Here is a 7,299-nt window from a genome sequence, read left to right on the forward strand (position 1 = left end):
CCTGAGCTTTGTGGCACTTCACATTTGGATCCCCAACTCTTGTTCCCTTCCAGAGTCAGACTACTTCAGTCAGTCAGTCAACAGTATTCACCGATTATACTTTACACAAAAAATCCCATATTGGGAGCTATGTGGAAGGAGGATGGACAATTGACAATATTGAAGAAGGAAATTATAATGGACAGGCACTGTGAAGATCAGTTGAAAGAACTGCTGATAGCTTGAGAATGAGAAGATTTGTTAGGCCTTTCATATCTGCTTTTCAGAATCCTCATCCTTCAAGGCTCAGTTCAGGTATCATTTCTCTGGGAAATCTTTAATGATGCCCAATTCTGTCCTCATTCTAGCTGAGTTCTCTTTCCCTCCTTTTAAGGCCATTTGTTTCGATCTCTCCTTTGTATCTATCACTCTCTCCCTTGTCTTATATTTATTTAAGCAAATGAAATATCTTTCCAGTAGAATCAAGCTCCTTGAGGTCAAGGACCATATTTTTTTTAACCTCTGTGTCCCTAGGACCCTAAATAATATTTTGACCCTTGTAGGCATTTAATAAACATTTATCAAATTTGAAAAAAAATTGATATATAATTCCTGTCCTCAGCAGATTTTACTTTAGCTAGAGAACTCAAACCATACTGCCAAGAAGTTAGCATAGTGGATAGCTCCTTGAACTTGAAGTCAGGAAGACCTGAGTTCAAATTGAGCCTTAGATACTTACCTAGCTCTGTGACCCTGGGCAAGTCACTTAATGTATGTCTACCTCAGTTTCTTCATCTATAAAATAGGGATTATAATAGCACCTACTTCCCAGGATTGTTTTGAGGATCAAGTAAGATAATATTTGTAAAGTACTTTGCAAAACCTATAGACATATAAATGCTAGCTACAATAATAATAATTAATAATAATAAATGATTTATGGACATTCCAGAGAGGCCCATAACATTTTCCCCATGACCTTTGTGAAGGGTAATGTTTGCATTTGGCAACAGGAAAAGGATTGAATATGATTCGAGACTCTGAACTCTCTGCTTTGTGACCTGTCATCTTGGATTCATTTCAGGTTACCCAATTTTGTCTCTCTTCTCTCCTGCACTCCCACCTCTTATTGTCAGAGTTGGAAGCTTGGGTCTATATTCTGTGCCTTTGACTCAATTGGTGGTGGACCCCAGCTGTAGCAGCTCTCGCAGAGCCCCTCTGGGGAGGAATGGTGGTGAGCCAGTGAGGATGGCTTGAATGTTGTCATACCTCTTTCCCACCCCCAGCCATTAGCTGGCAGGCTACAGAGGAGAAGAGTGGGATCCAAAATCCCACATGTATAGCATCAGAACTACCAGATTAATAGTGCATGTCATGAGCATGTCAAACTCATCACACCCGTGAGTCACAGGCAACCCGTGCTACTGAGTGTGCACCTAAGAGGCCATGGTGAGAAAGTAGCTAAAGAGAATGAGTTGGGATATCCCCCTGCCACAGGGCCAATGCACTGTTGTCCCCATTATCCCCAAAGCTTCATCCCACCCCCAGTAAATTGTGCCTCTTTGCAGACACACATACACACATGCATTTGTGTTTGTATGTGCACTTTTCCTCCCTCTCTTGATGTTTTTGTCTTGATATCTCTAGTACAATGCCTGGCACATCATAGGTGCCTAATGGTGCTTGAATTTAGAGGTATAAATATGTGTGAGAGTAACACTGTGCATGTGAACTCATGTGTTCCCAAATGCATGTGAAATTTGTCAGTACATATATGTATATGCTTGTGTACTTGCAAATTTGGATATGATTCTTTGCCTATACATATGTGAGTTTGTATGTGAGAGTAAGTGCCCATTCTGGTGTGAGAGAATGCAAGAGCAGGTCTTCAGAATAAGAATTTCCTAAGGCTGGGGGCAGAAGTTTGTCCTGGACTCTGCCTGCAGGGTGAATTTGGATTTGTCTTCCTTGTTCCAAGTCGATGGCATTGATCCAGAAGGAGTGAAGAATCAATTGTAATTTGGTTGGAGGGCCCAATGCCAGAGTGTGAGAAGAGTAATTAGGGGGACAGGAGCTGATGCATGGAGCTGGGTGCTCTGCCCTTGTTAGGAAATGTCAGGACAGGACCTGTGGGGCAAGGAGAAGTGGTTATGGAGGGGGCAGGGGCAGAGGGGACTGAAGTTCATTCAAGGAGGCACAAGGAATGAATGCTTTTCTAACTATTGCCTTGGGCTCTCTCCTTTCGCTTCTCTGCTCGGGACAAACTCTTGAAGAGATATGACATTAAGTTCATCTCAGGCCAGAGATGTGGGAAATTGTAGGGAGAAGCTAGTTCCCAAGTCTGTATTACTGGGTTGAATTTTCACTGTGGGGACAGGATGGAGTCAAGTCTTTGGCAGGCTGAAATAACTTTCTCCAAGGAAGGCTGGGAAAATTTGCCTGATACTTGAGGCAGTTACTTAGGCCGTAAGTTGCTAGAAAGGAAAAAACATTCATTAATAACCTACTATGTGCTAGGCACTGTGCTATGCCTTAGGGGACAGATGGAGGTGAAGGGACTTATCCAGTGTCTAAAGCCAGATTTTGATTAAGTCTTCATCATTCTGGGTCTGGTGTTCTTTCCATTGTACTACCTAGCTGTAGATCCTGTCCTGATGAAAAATTCAAGAAGTTAAGACTACCTCATTGAGCAAATGTCATAGTATCATAAATTTCATACTTAGAGGGATTTAGAGGTCATCTAATCCAACTCCTTCTTTGGATGAGGATAAGGAAGCAGACAAGTTAAGTGACTTGCTCCAGGTAACATAGGTGGTATCAGAGACAGCTTTTGAATCTGGGCCCTCTGATTTCAAACCTTCCTTCACCTTTCATCTTGCTCTAGGTGGACTTCAGCCATGGCCATCTTATCTCCTTAAGGCCTGACTAGCCTGAACTCTGCCTTCATGCTCCAGGCAGGTGCCATCTGTGGCCTTCTGCAGCTCCTCAGAACCTATCTTTACCCTGCCCAGGTCCCCTCTATCCAGTTTGCCTTGGCTCCCTTCCAGTCACACACATACATAGCCAGCTGGTGCCTTGGAGTGGGGAGAGACTTGTGGCAGACAGATCTACCAGTAGACTATTGCAATATCTCCAAGAGTGAAGTTAAGAGGGCTTGTACCAGGTGGTGGCTGTTACTCAGAGGACAGGAGGAGGGAGTATTTGAGAGATGTTGCAAAGCTGAAATCAAAAGGCCTTGGGAAAAAATTGTATATGTGGGGTGAGAGATACTGAAGAGTCAAGGATGACATCTAGTTTGGGGGAGTAGGAGAATGGTGGTGCACTTGACAGTAACAGGGAAGTTAAGATGGGGGAGGATATAGGGGGAAATATAATGAGTTCAGTTTTGGATGTGTTGACTCTAAGATATCTACCTGACATCCTGTTTTAGATGTCTGAAAGGCAATTGGAGATTCATGGCTGGATGTCAGTAGAGAGATTAGAGTAGGATAGGTAGATTTGAGAATCATCAGCACAGAGATGATAATTAAATACATGAGAACTGATGAGATCAACAGGTGAAGAAGTATAGAGGGAGAAGAGAAGAGGACCAAGGACAGGACCCTGTGGGAATACTCTCCTTCCTTCTTCAATGAATTCAGTGCCTGGCTCAATGTCTCCCTTCTCCCCCACTCCTGCCCTTATACTAGGGGACTTCAACATACATATTGATGCTCCTTCAAACACTATAACTTCCCAATTCCTCAACCTATTTATTTCCCAAGATCTATTTCCCTATACCCACAATAGCTACACAGAGACAATTATAGCCTTGATCTTACCATTTCCCACAAATGATCCACTTCCAGAGTTCCATGAACTCGGAAATTATTTTATCTAATCATAATCTGTTGTCCTTCCTCCTCTCTCTACTTTGCCACAAATACATTCTTCATTGTCATTGCGATCTCCAGTCCTTTCACCTCTTAGCATGTACTACATGCTCCTCTCTCCCCTATTTTGACTTCCTAGCCAACCAGTCCAACCCTATACTGTCTTTTTCTCTTGAACCCTTTCTTTTATAGAAGATTTTGCCCTTAAAAACTCTAGCCTTGAATTACTCCTGCCATTCACTGCTTTCACTATTACTCATATGTTGTTGAACAAAGTTGGATAAAATAACAAAACTGTGCTCACTGGGTCCTCAGCAATTTATCTTATATAATCTCAACTGGGTCCTCACCATGGCAAGGCAATCCTTTTATACCTCCCTAAATGATTCACTATCCCACTCACCAAAACTGTTTGCCAAACTTTTTCACCTCATGGCTCCCTTTTCCCCATCTTCTCAGATGAGAACATTGCCTCATATTTTACTGAAAAAATGAGGCCATTCTTAGAGATCTCTTTTTTCTCCCCTTTTCCTCATTTCACATCACTCAGATGACTTCTGCTCTTTTACTCTCTTCATTTGAATAGGTAGACTTTTTCCTTGCTAAGGAAAATCCCTTTCCATGAATGTGATTCCATTCCATTCCATCTTCTCCAGCAGATTGACCCCTTTATCAATCCCATTCACTCATTAATATTCAATCACTCTGTTTATTGGCTACTTTCATATTGCCTACAAACGTGTCTGGGCCATCTAGATGGTGCAGTGGATAGAGCATTGGCCCAGGAGTCAGGAGGATGTGAATTAAAATTCAGCCTCAGACACTTCACACTTACTAGCTATGTGACCCTGGGCAAGTCACTTAGTTCTGATTGCCTCAAGTATCAGGAGCCATCTCCAGTCACCCTGATCTTGTCACTGGATCCAGATGGCTCTGGAGGAGAGAGTGAGGCTGGTGACTTTGCACAGCCCTCCCTCACTTAAATCCAATTCATTGCAAGTCATCATGGTCCTTTTCCAGAATGAAGGGCAAACAACAACAAATATATCTATGTCTCTCACATCCTGAAAAACCCAAACCTTAACTTAATTTGTCCACTCCTGTTAGCTATTCCTCTATCTCTTCCCTTTTGTGACTCAGTTTCTTGGGAAGGTTATCTCCAACAGGTGCTTCCACTTCCTTTCCTCTTACACTTTTCTTAACTCTTTGCAGTCTAGCTTTTTACTTCATTATTCAACTGAAACTGCTCTCTCCAAAGTTTCTAATGGTTTCTCTTTTTTGCGGGGCAATGAGGGTTAAATGACTTGCCCAGGGTCACACAACTAGTAAGTGTCAAGTGTCTGAGGTTGGATTTGAACTCAGGTCCTCCTGACTCCAGGGCCAGTTCTCTAACCACTGCACCACCTAGTTGCCCCCTGTCTAATGGTCTCTTAATCACCAAATCCAATCTCCTCTCACCCTCAGTCCTCATCCTTCCTTGACTTCTCTGTATCCTTTGACATTGTCAATCACCCTCTTCTCCTTGTCATTCTCTTCTCTATAAGTTTGCATGACATTTCTCTTTCCTGTTTCTCTTACCTACCTGATGGCTCCTTCTCTTTCTTCTTTCCTGGGTCTTCATCCATATTATACCTACTAACAATGGAGGTCCCCCAAGGCTCTGTCCTGAGCCCTTTTCTATTATCTCTCCATACTATTTCACTTGATGATCACATCAAATACTGTGGTTACAATGATCATTTATGCACATGACTCTCAGATCTACTAGTCCAGCCTCACATCTTCAACATCTTAGACTCACCATGTACAAAACTATTCATTATCTTCCCTTTTTCTAACTTCCTTATTACTTACTCAGGTTTGTAATTTAGGCATCATCCTTGATTCTTCACTCTCTCTTTTAGTCCTTCCTCTCCCAATATCCAATCATTGATCAAGTCCTATTGTTTACACCTTCACAACATTTCTTATATATGCTCTCTGCTCTCCTTCGACACTGCTGCCACCGTTGTATAGGTCCTTATCACCTTTTGCCTGGACTATTGCAATAACCTACTAACTGGACTCTAAGCTTCAACTCTCCCTGCTTCAATCTATCCTCCACTTACCTGCCAAAAGGATCATCCTAAAAGACCAGATCAGAACCTATCACCCCCCTAGTCAGTAAACTCTGGTAGATCCCTATTATCTCCAGGATCAAATATAACATCTTTTTGGCTTTCAGATCCTATCATGACTTGGCCCCTTCCTACCTAGTCAGCCTTCTTACATCTTACTTCAATCCATGTACTCAATGATCTAGCGACATTGGCCTCCTTGCTGTTCCTTACATAAGACACTCCATCTCCTGACTCTGAGCATTTTCATTGGCTGCCTGCCATGCCTGGAACACTCTCCCACTTCATCTTCTCCTGTTGGCTTCCCTCACTTCCTTAAGTCCCTCCTCCTGCAAGAATACTTTCCCAGACATACTTATTCTGGGTGCCTTCCTCTGAGATCACTCCCAACTGATCCTGGATGTACCTTGTTTGGACATAGTTATTTGTATAGTGTCTCCTCTGTTAAACTATGAGTGTCTTGAGAAGAAGAATTGGTTTTTGCCTTTCTTTTTTATTCTCAGTACTTAGCACAGTGCCTGGCACATAGCAGATACTTAATAAATGTTTTTAGACTGACTGGATGTCTCTAGAACCAGTGCTATTTTGACTGTAGTAGATCCACAGCCATTAGAATCATCAAATTAGAGTGCTAAGGGACTTCAGAGGCCATCTAATATAACACCTTTATTTTAAAGAAAAGAAAACTGAGGCTCAGAAAAGTTGCCCAAGGCACACAGGTAGTAGATATCAGAGGTAGAATTTGAACCCAGATTCTCTCATTCCAAAGCCAGAACCCTTCTAATATGCCATGCTTCCCTTCCAATTGATTTCTGGAAGGGTATATCCTAGTTTGCTATATCTTCTCTTAACCCTCTAATAGACCTTTTCCTTGTTGTTGTTGTTGTTTTTTAGTTGTGTCTGATTCTTCATGACTATATTTGGGGTTTTCTTGGCAAAGATACTGGAGAGGTTTGTCATTTCCTTCTCTGGCTCATTTGACATAAGAGGAACCCTTGGCAAACATAGTTAAGTGATTTGCCCAAGGTCACACAGCTAGGAAGGGTCTGAGGCCAGATTTGATCCCAGGTCTTTCTGATTCCAGGACAGGTACTTTATCCACTGTGCCACCTAGCTGCCTTTCCTTTATACCTCTCATTTGCCTATGCATACTAACTATATTTCACACTGTAATAAAAATATACCTTATACTCATTTGCATGGGGCTTTTAACTTTTCAATGAACATTCATATTTTTATTTATTTTCTCATTTAATTCTCAAAACAGCCCTGAGGAATCAGTATGGGGCAGTATCTTCATTTCATAGATGAGGAAATGAAGGTTTAGAGAG

This window comes from Dromiciops gliroides, chromosome 3 (assembly GCF_019393635.1).
Source record: "Dromiciops gliroides isolate mDroGli1 chromosome 3, mDroGli1.pri, whole genome shotgun sequence".
NCBI lineage: Eukaryota > Metazoa > Chordata > Mammalia > Microbiotheria > Microbiotheriidae > Dromiciops > Dromiciops gliroides.